Here is a 10,748-nt window from a genome sequence, read left to right as displayed (position 1 = left end):
GTTTTAACTGTTGCCAAGTCATTTTGCAAAATTTTCAGTTTTATCCTTTTGGTTTTAATTTATAAGAAAAGGTAAAAACTAATGTTTTAAAGAAATCGAGCACAGAGAAAATATTAAAATTAGTTCTTGAGATAAGAGATTCCAGAAACAAATAGGTAGGGGAAAATGATGCAGATGATTTGAGAATGTAGATAAGGTAGAAGAAGCAGGCCTGTCAACAGTAAGTTCCGGTGGAGGTGACCGACATTAAGGTATTTTTTTCTTTTGGTGGAGCAAAGGGGCGGCGGCTCATTGGGCTTGTGACGACACATTCCATTGTCTCTCTTCTTCCGTTCATTAAACACTTTCCATAAGAAGCATGCAGGTCAAAGACACTTCCAATACGAATATTAAATGAGCTGAACCAACCATATAATACAGTATTGCCTTAATTTGGCGCATTTCAATTGAATAGATGATCTGTATAGAAATAGTGTTGACAGGGAAACGATGAATGTTTTATCTGGTCTCGATTCTCATCTTGAAAATGAGACGAAAAATACGTTTATAAATTCAAAACGAGACGAGAAATTTAAAAAACCTTGTTGACAACACTAGGTCACCAAGTCCTTCGTCTCAAAACACAAAATAGAAGCAAACGAAATTGCTCAATCTCCTTTAATTAAAAGATTATTAGGTCAATATTTTTCCTTGATCCGTCTTGATCAATTCTAATAAAATTCGCGGTGGCTCAGTGGTACAGCGTTCACCTCTGGTGCTTGGGGTCCCGGGTTCGATCCCAGCCCCCGCGAAGTGAACTTTATGGTGGACAAACATCGTGTGCGTGGGTTTCCTCGGGGTTCTCCAGTTTTCCCCCACTTTCTTCATTCCACCATCTCATCATCACCGTCTCTTTTAGCCTACCCGACATAACCGTGGGACGTAAAACTCAAACATTTCATTTCATTTCATTTCTAAGTCGTATTTCATCATTTAAGCTTAATGTCCATTAATCTGCCCTATAGTGTACAATACTCCTCACGAAGTATTATATAAGTCTTTTTCTCAACTCTTTATTCAAGGTCCCACAAAATAATATTTTCTTCCTCTTAAAGGTTTCTTCCGCCATTCCTATCATTGTTTTTATATCATATTCACACTTCATATCATCACTAATAATACTACCCAGGTATCGAAACTCAGGTCAACTCAGGTCAGGTTCATTTTGACCAAGCAAGGCCAATGCACTTTAAAAAGAAATAAATAAAATCAAACACCATTAACATTTCCAGCCAATTTCAAAGAAAACAGATAAATAATTCCGCATATAAATCGATAGTCTTAAATAGAAAAAATGGCGCAGATACTCTACACTCTTAAGACTTGGAGTCCCCGGGTAGATACATAATGTACTCTTCATGTTTGCATCTATGCCTTCTATCAGTAAATAATTACTGATAAAATTAAACTATAAAAGTAGTGATAAAGACTTTTTTATTTTGTTTTGGAATTTATCTAAAGCCTATTATTTTGTAGGATTCTTGTTTCATTTAAGTCAGCAGCTGAAGTGAAATTTACCAATTGTCTTTAAACAACTTAACTGCTGACATAATGATTCTTTCAGTCTAACTAGGGGAGTACTAGAAGTGGTACGCAGGGATCTTCATATGTTATATATTGTTGGAAAGGTCACACCCACTACACCTCACATGTGAAATATCTCGCTTGAATGGGGCCTGCAGGGAGCATGGCGACCATTTGAAGATCAGAACAAGGCACGATCCGAAACGCCAGAAAACGTGGACAAAATAAGGAACTATGATGTAATTGTTTTGGGACGTGGTATATTTAGGTTTAAAACATAGCTGAATTCGTATCTGATATCTAATGTTTTCAAATCAAAATGGTGGATCCAACATTGTGGACACAAATTACAAAAAAAAAAAAAAAAAAAAAAAGCTATGAATCTGAAATTGGGTATATAGAGACATTCGATATCGCTATGTATGAATCTAATACCAAAAGTATAAAATTCAAAATGGAGGATCCAATATTGCGGACAATATGCAAAACACTGCCATGCAGGGGCGCCGGAACCGGGGGGGCAAGGGGGGCAGTTGCCCCTCCTGAAATTTTCAGAGGGGGCAAGATACTCCTTTTGCCCCCTCACTTTCAAACTGTAGAAACATCACACAACACTGATTATAAGAACTAAATTTTGCTTTTTATATTAATGTGAAAAAATTATCTATTCCAGATTCATCTTTCTCTTTGAAACAAGGGACCGGGCGCTTTTTCTTCCCCATGTTAGAAAGAGTTAGGAAAAAGAATTGAAAATTCTCTTTATTTCCATTGGTGTACATTCTCAAAACACTGTAAATTCTTTAAAAATTGTTGTTTAAGTAATCGTAAGTCTGCAATAGGAAACGAATCGTCGAGCGAGATTTTAAAGTTTGAAAAATATAACAGTTTAAATGAGTAACAGGACATTTAGGACCTAATTACATTTTCGACAATGTTAAATTAATGTTCTTACAAACAATATGCAGAGTGCAGTAAGTTTTATAGTGAGGAGGAAAAATGTATTAGGTAGGATTAATAATTCAGAGCACATGAAAAATGCGAACTCCATTGTCGTTCCTTTCGTTTAACCCTTTCACTACCATATTTTTCCGAGTGACAAACACTAATATATGGCTACTTTAAGTTGTTTTCAAACATATAAATATATATATAAAAACATTTTCCACCGTTTCGTTTTTCGACGTGGAAAGGGTGGGACATTATGTATCCCAATGATATTTTTACGTGGGACCTATATGTCCCAGTGGTAGTGACATGAATGATCATCTTGTATTTTCAATTATGATACGTATATTGTAAAAAAAAAAAAAAAAAAAAAAAAAAAAAAAAAAAAAACAATTAGGTCGTATTTATGATTACAAATATTTTACATTTCGGCATCCTTTCCCAAATGACAGCACATGCAACCACTGCTTTATCACTAGCACATTGTTCCTCACTTGCATTGTTCACGTTCACTTCCACTACTGTCTATTTGATAATGTTCATAACAATTCTGTGAACCATTTGCAGGCTTCTCTTTACTAGTGGAACATCTATTCATAGCAATGACATGCGGTAAATTACCACGGGTCCTCTGAGAATGTATCGTGGGACACATATGTCCCAGTGGTAGTGAAAGGGTTAAGATATGAGTGCAGAAACAGAACACCTGTTTCAGCTCTCCTTTCAGACCAAGTTCGTAAACAAGAATAAGGAAAACGTCACTGCTTATAATAACTAGTAGTCTTAGATATTTAGCTCGCAGTGGTCAAGCAATCTGTGGACATTTTGAATAGTACGGATAATTTGATGTCGCTCCTCGCTGAAAGAAAAATGGATGTGCCCGTTCTCAATCAATGGATTAATCGACGGGATAACTGGCTTAGTGCTGATTAAAAGAATGAAATTTTAAAGATTATGGGACATGCAATATAGAGAGACTTGGTAGCAGAAATTAAAGAGTCTCCATTTTATGCAATCATTGCCGACTCCACGACTGATATTTCAAAGAAAGAACAGTTGTCTCTGTGTGCGCTGTATTGACTCTGATTCATCAAACCCAACAAAATATTTATGGGAATGATCAGCCCACATGACACAAACAAAATTCACGATCAAAGATATTCTAACGAAACTTGACCTGAATGCAGAAAATATACGCGAATAGTGTCATGATGGTGCAGCTATTATGTCAGGACGAGTGAATGGTGTGCAGAAGATAATTTCGACTCAACATCTGAAAGCTGTATACATTCATTGCAACAATCATGCATTAGATCTTCCATTGCAGGAAGTAACACGAAAATGCGAATCTTTGTGACGTACGGGCTATAGTGAAAGACGTTTGAAGCATCAACCTGGATTCTGCAAAACGATAGACAACATACGCCGACATTGTTCTTGAACCCTGTAAAACTATCAACGAAAGTAATACTAAACATTTGCTGCCTCTGTCCTACTCGCTGGTGTGTTAGGCGAAAATCTCTAAGCAGATTTCAATCTACTACAAACGAATTCCAATCACGTTGGAAAAGAATCATCAGTAGTACAAGTGGTTCAAATGATGATAAAAAAGTAATTCTAAAAGGGTATTTGAAAAGAATGAACCAATTCGGAATGTTATTTTTTCTGATAGTCAGTATACGTGCTTTTGTACCTTGTGGACAACTGGCGAAAGTGTTTAAAAATTCTGAAGCTTCTGCTTCTGGAGCTAAAAGATCAGCAGCAATTCTATCTAGAGGATACTCTGAGAAACCTACGAACGTACAGTACATTTGAAAACATCTATAAGGAAGCAAAGGAAAATGCAAACATATTATACTTAAAATTGCCCCCTTCATCAAGATCAAACAGAACACCAATTAGGTTGGAGCAGACTGATACTACTTCTATAGCACGTACCCTAGAACCTGTATCAGATCTTCCAAAAATGTACTTCGAAATCATTGACTATTTGTTGAATGAAGTGCAGCGTCGTTTCAATGAGCCAGGCCTCAAACAACTCATAAAACTCTAGAAGATGCTTTGAGAAGGAGCTATATGTGCTGGTGGGTCTCTCTCAAGAGATTATTTGAAGCAGGAATTGGGAGTTCACTCGTCGGATTTTAACCTGGATAGATTATGAGCTCAGCTCAGGCTGCTTTCACCTACTTTGATGACTACTGAGTCGCTGACGACCACCAGAATATTAAAAACTATTAGTGCTGAAACGCCAACTGTTCGCAGCCTTCTTGATCAAGTTGTTCGTCTAGGGACTTTCGTTCTCACAATGCTAGCTTCTTGAGCATTTGCGAAAGGTCATCCAGCTATTTGCGTCGTCTAAAGACATATTTGAGGATGTCCATGACGCAGGAAAGATTGGCTCATCTGCTGTTGTTGCATATGTGTACCGACCAGACTTAGATTTAAACACCATTGCAAGAGAATTAATATCAAAGACAAGCGAAAGAAAAGATACTTTTGGTCAATTTTGAAAAGAAATAAATGTAGAATTACGTAAGTGAAAATGTTATGCGTTATATAACCAATTATTAAAATTAGAAAATAGCACTTAAAATTCAATATAAACTGAATTATTCCTTATTAATTGTATCGTACTTTATTAGTGTGAAGTGAAGTGAATATAATGAGATTAGGAAGATTAGGTGAATTTAATAACAAACTGGATATACTGAAGTAAGTGTAGTAAAAAACAGAAATAACTCTGGATAATTAGTGTAACCGAATTTTCTATATAAATTTTATTAAGTCTTTAGTGAAATTTCCATTTTCCCATTTCTGGCACGAAGTCAAGTAGCTAGAAAAAAATATTTTTTCTTATTTTTTACTTGATTATGTACATTGTTTTATAATGTTCAAGTTACTTTCTACTATAAAGTGCTACAAAGTTTGTAGTTCTAAATAGTAGTTTCTAATATTACAGTGTACTGCAACACTAGAACAGGATTTAAAAAATATATAATTTTAATTTCCTCGTTTCCAAGTGATTTAAATAACTTTAAGATTCTTTAATAGTGTCCATGTGACCACGTCCAATAGAGTTAAAAAATATATACCAGTATATAAAATGGTAAAAAAAATGTACTTACAAATAGTCATTGTGAGCAATACAAATTTTACAATTTTATGTTTTTAATTCTGATTTCAGTGGTTGAAAATTTCTGCAGCAGACCAAAATCCAGCACAAAACTGACACGTGATTAATTAATCTAAAGATGTAAACTAAGATGCCTCTCATAGATGGAAATTTCACTCTCATGAAACTGATTACAGCTTCATTATATTATTATTATTATTATTATTATTATTATTATTATTATTATTATTATTATTATTATTATTATTATTATTATTATTATTATTATTATTATTATTAACCAATCAAATCAAATTATTGTTACAGTACGAACATATATTCGTATTATCTTACCTATGTTACATTCCCGTGTCTAATTTCAAGACAACAGTTTGCCCCCCCAGGTGAAAAATACTTCCGACGCCACTGCTGCCATGGAACTGAAAGCGGGTAGCTAGAGGTTTTCATGGTCGCAGAATACGAATCCAATGTTAAAAGTGCAAAATGCAATATGACATATTCAATGTGACGGACAAAAAGTACAATAATACAGAATGGACGAATGTGTATCGAGACGAGCCTAGACTCCTTCTCGATCTCGTGTCGATTTGGAAAAGCACATCTCGGTCTCGAATTAAGGACGAGACCGAGACTAGTCTCGATATCGGTACCATCCCTACTCATGAGAGTGGATATTTGTCATACATATGGCTTACAAGTGTACACGGTATAATGTGAAACCGAAAAGACAGTTATGGGAGCTTAACTATGTTCCAAACTCCAATGTGCACTTTTCACCGTTTCTGTCCGGATCTTCAGATGATATCTGCAAGTAATCGTATCGTACCCTACAGGCGCCACTCAAGCGAGATGTTACAGATGTTAAGTGTATTCAGTACCAGATTTTTAACGATATATAACACATCTCGATCCCCGCGTATCTCTTCGGAAGCGGGGGAGGAAGTTGGTAGTAAAATAATTATTGTCTATGATTGCAATCTGTTCGTATCATAAAACTTCCATGTTCACTACAAAACCTGTCCTGCATTCCGTGCCTCAATTTTGGCATGATTGTATAGAAAAACACGTTCCCTGTTTATTGTAAAGCATCACCTGCTCCTACTTGCCCCGTTATCTACTATAGGTATTTTTCTACTACATGTGTGAGAATAACATATTTTCCTTCTGTATGTATTTTTTGCACTTTTTGTCCGCCACATTGGATTTATCATTTTGAATTTTATAGTTTTGGTGTCAAATTCATACATAGCGACGTCTAATATCTCTATATATCCAATTTCAGATCTTTTTTTTTTTTTTTTTTTTTTTTGTAATTTGTGTTCCCCATGTTGAATCGGCCATTTTGATTTGTAAACAATTGATGTTAGATTCGTATTCAGCTCTTTTAAACATATATATGCCAAGTCTCAAAACAATTACATCATAGCTTCCTATTTTGTCCACATCATTTGCTGGTGTTTCGGAGCGTGCCTTGTTCTGAACTTCAAATGTTCGCCACGCCCCCTACATGCTCTATTCAAGCGAGATATTGCACATGTGAGGTATACTCGATGTGACCTTTAACGATATATAACACATGCAGATCCCCGCGTACTACTTCTAGTACTTTCCTAGTAAGTATTCTGGAGTTGAGTTTATTTTCAGTTTTAACGTCCCGTTCAGCAGCGAGGCTATAATGAGACGTGGACTTACTGATTAACGTGGAATCCAAACCACATGAGCTCCTGCCGAGAATCGAACCTGAGTTTACCATCGCGTACCGGTACGCTAACTGCTTAACCATAAAGGAGCTTCTAACTATTCTGAAGAGTAATATTACTGAAGTGCATGATACCATAATCGTCGAGCATAAGGATGTGAGGTGTCAAATGCTCATTCCACCTGGGAATGGACATAATTATCCAGCACTTTTTCCCCCGTTTTTGAACTTTTTATCCCCTTAATCTGCCCTCAATCCCCCCTAAGTCTTTTTTCACTTCTACTTCTGAAAATTTCATTACAAATTTCCCGGCTGTCATGAGTTGCGTGTGCTGTTTCTGGATCTAAACGATACAATTGCAACTTTCAAGGCTTACCAACTTCTTCAGCCAGAGACGATTCATGTTTTAGAGATCTGTAGAGAAACTGTTTTGTATCTACTGTACATTTACAAATACGTGAGGGCTGCTACAGAAACAGAACAACAACGCTTATGGCAACAGTTGAATAGTTTGGCCAAAGAAGCGTTTGAGGTTAGTTTCCAGAAGAATTTGAATGTTGTCGAATTTGCAATTCCTACTTAGTAAATACGAAGTTTGTCTCATTGGTCTCGGTGAATGGGGAACAATGTCTACAAACACATTTTATCTCCAAATAGAAAACAAATTATATACTTAACATGAAATAAAACAAGTTTTTTTCTTCCTAATAGAGGTATGTAGTCTATTCAATATATACTGTATGTTATAGAGGTGGTATGCATTTATATTGTTTTCAGTTAGATAAATAATTGTTAAAATAGTTTAGGGAAATAGCACCTGTTCTGTCCTTATTTCGCCTTACTTACCTCCTCTTCCTGTTTTTCCTACACTGAGAAAAAAATTGTAGGTGGCATATTTAAAAAGATAGGTTACATGCGTAATTCCTGTAGTGTTTGGACTTAACGTACAGCAGACGTATAACTGAAAACGCATGTTTTATAATACTTTCTGTATGTGTTCCATCTATACGTACTTTCCGTATGAAAGAATGTAGGCGGTCAGGATCTCACATACAAATGGACGTATATAACATATAGCTGACGAAGGTAACATAAGTATATGCATGTGATATACGGAAAATTGTTAGATGTCAGACATCCTGCAACGGAATGATATAACATCTAACGGCAGTGCCTATGTAGCGTACGGATAACGTATGCTCCATACTGATTTCTATAGTAAGGAAGAGGATACCGTACATTTGTATAATATACCGCTGTACGGAGAACGGATTTTTCTCTGTGTATGAAAACTTCTTCTAATAATCACCATTGGATAGAGGATAGAATCTAATGGCGAGTTTAGTTTCTACTATGATGAACTTTCGACTTTCTGAAGCCAAACAGTGAGCTACGATAGTTGATTAATCTAACACAGAAAAATGAAAATGATCTTGTGTTATATCAATTCTCGGGGAAAAGGCTCAACCGTTTGAAATGAAACTTGGACTATGGTTATCATCTAACTCGAATGGTTTTCTTATCGTGTTATTTGATTAAATTCATAATCTATGGGGAAGGGGAAGAGCAAGAGGATACAATTTATACGAAAAATTCAATATCCGTTGTATTCTAACGTTTCCCAAAATCCTCGTTTTAGGAGGGAGGGATAATTTCTATATTTTTACGCCATATTGAAAGATCGCATCACAGAAAACAGCTGAACAGCTTGAAATGAATTTTGAAACATAGGAAGTACCCTGAGCAATGTTTTTATCATATAACTTTGATTCATGTGCATATCCTAAGTGGATTATGGGGATCAAAATTTATGCGAAAATTTGAGTATTTCACGACCACCCAAGCTAGGAACATGAAACTCAGTGATGCTTTTCAGACGGTTCGGACCGGTTCCCTAGGACCGGTTGTTAAAATATTTCGAGTTCGCGGAATCGTTTGTTATCCCCAAACATAACAGTAAGTTTTATCCAGTTATATCCAAAACAGTAAATTTTAGTTTAATCTTTGTGTTTAGAACTTCTTATAGCTACAGGGTTAAACACATGATCTCTCAGAAGAAGGTATAAGCGTTTATTTCTCAATCTCAAACGTTCAGATGTCAAGAATGAAAACTGGGATCACATGAGTGTAGTTGTGAGGGTTATTCATATTTGAAACGCATACATATCATTATCAACAATATCGATCTATTGCTGGATTAAGGTCTTCCGATACTTTTTGACAACCATCTATCTTGGATATCATTTCCAAAATGTTCGCAGTGCTACCTAATTTCGCGCTATACCATCTTGTATTAGGATGCTGTTTAGATTCTCTACTTGTCACTTGTGGTATTCAGTATACGAGGGCTGTCTAAAAAGTATCCAACCTTTGGCCAGAAAAATAGTTGCGAATACCTGACAGATTTGGGACCCTAATCCCCTTCAAAGTGGGCCCCTTGTGCTTCCACACACTTAGCCCACCGATCCTTCCACTGCTGGAAACACCGCTGGAAGTCTTCTTTTGGAATGTTGTTCAGCTCCATCGTCGTGTTCCGCATTATGTCTTCTCTACTCTCAAAACGGGATCCCTTCAGAGGCGTCTTCAATTTTGGGAACAACCAGAAGTCACAAGGAGCCAGGTCTGGAGAGTAGGGAGGTTGGCGAACGGTTGTAATTCCATGTTTGGCTAAGAACGTGTGGATCAATTGGGATGAATGTGCTGGGGCGTTGTCATGATGGACGTGCCAGTTCTTCGCTGTCCACATGTCTGGTCTTTTGCGCCGGACTGCGTCACGGAGTCGCCTGAGAACATCTTGATAGTACTCCTTTGTCACTATTTGTCCTTCCGGTGCGTACTCGTGATGCACAATTCCACGGGCATCGAAGAAAACAGTCAGCAACACCTTGATTTTGCTTCGCACCTGCCGCGCTTTCTTCGGCCTTGGAGAATCGGGATGCTTCCATTGAGACGATTGTTGTTTTGTTTCTGGGTCGTACCCGTACACCCATGACTCATCTCCAGTTATCACGGAATTCAGAAACCCAGGATCAGTGTTGGTGGTGTCCAGAAGGTCCTGTGCAACGTCAAAACGGGTGTCTTTTTGTTCCTGAGACAACAACTTGGGTACAAATTTAACAGCCACTCGTTTCATGTTCAAATCGTCACGCAAAATTGCATGTGCAGAATCTTTACTCACTCCAACATCTTCTGCAATCTCCCGCACTGTCAAACGGCGATCTGCCATCACCAAATTTCGCACCCGCTCAACAAAAGCTGCATTCCGAGCAGTTTGGGGCCTGCCGCTACGCTGCTCACTCTCGACTGATGTGCGGCCATCTTTGAATCGGTTGAACCATTGTTTAATTTGTGTTACCCATCGCATCTTCTCCAAACACCTGCTGAATCTTACGAATTGTTTGGCTTTGA

Source organism: Thermobia domestica, chromosome 12 (genome assembly GCF_964235325.1).
Source record: "Thermobia domestica chromosome 12, izTheDome1.hap1.1, whole genome shotgun sequence".
Classification (NCBI taxonomy): Eukaryota; Metazoa; Arthropoda; class Insecta; order Zygentoma; family Lepismatidae; genus Thermobia; species Thermobia domestica.
This window is presented reverse-complemented; position numbering follows the sequence as displayed.